The sequence below is a fragment of the Acyrthosiphon pisum genome, chromosome X, assembly GCF_005508785.2.
Source record: "Acyrthosiphon pisum isolate AL4f chromosome X, pea_aphid_22Mar2018_4r6ur, whole genome shotgun sequence".
Taxonomy (NCBI): domain Eukaryota; kingdom Metazoa; phylum Arthropoda; class Insecta; order Hemiptera; family Aphididae; genus Acyrthosiphon; species Acyrthosiphon pisum.
The window spans coordinates 25,809,873-25,810,482 of NC_042493.1; positions in this window are offsets into that span (position 1 = coordinate 25,809,873).

Below are 610 nucleotides of genomic sequence, written 5' to 3' on the forward strand. Positions count from 1 at the left end.
CTCAGCCCCCCCCTGGATACGCCACTGTTTTTGTACCAGATTTCTAAATAGTGACTAAAAAACTTTAAATAAATAACTTTGATAAAAAAGCTTGCCCTTGTTATATTATAAAATAAATGATAGATGTTAATATAAAATGAAGGATTACTGGAACGATAAAGATACCTTTGTCATTAATTTATGATCATCCAGCTTTCCATATTTTGATGTTATAAATTTCATTTTGCAATAAAAATACCATAACTATGACTCGATTGTCGTGATGGGTGAACTTTTACTTATATACCTACAGGTTTGTACGGAACCCTCGGTGCGCGAGTCCAACTCGCACTTGACCGGTTTTTTTTTAGTACAATATGAAATAATATTGAGAATAAGACGTAACATCACTCATCTGCGAATCGGCAGAAATAATAATAATAATAATATCGGAGAACGAATGACGTCATTTTTGTGGAGGGAGAACCAGTGTATTGCGTATCACAAAGTTGATAGCATACCTATCTATTTTATCATGGTTGGGTAACTAACTAGGTCAGGCGCACAATTTAAGATATACAGATTACTCAACGACCCTATGTACATATACAACAAAAGTGGTGCGCTTAAA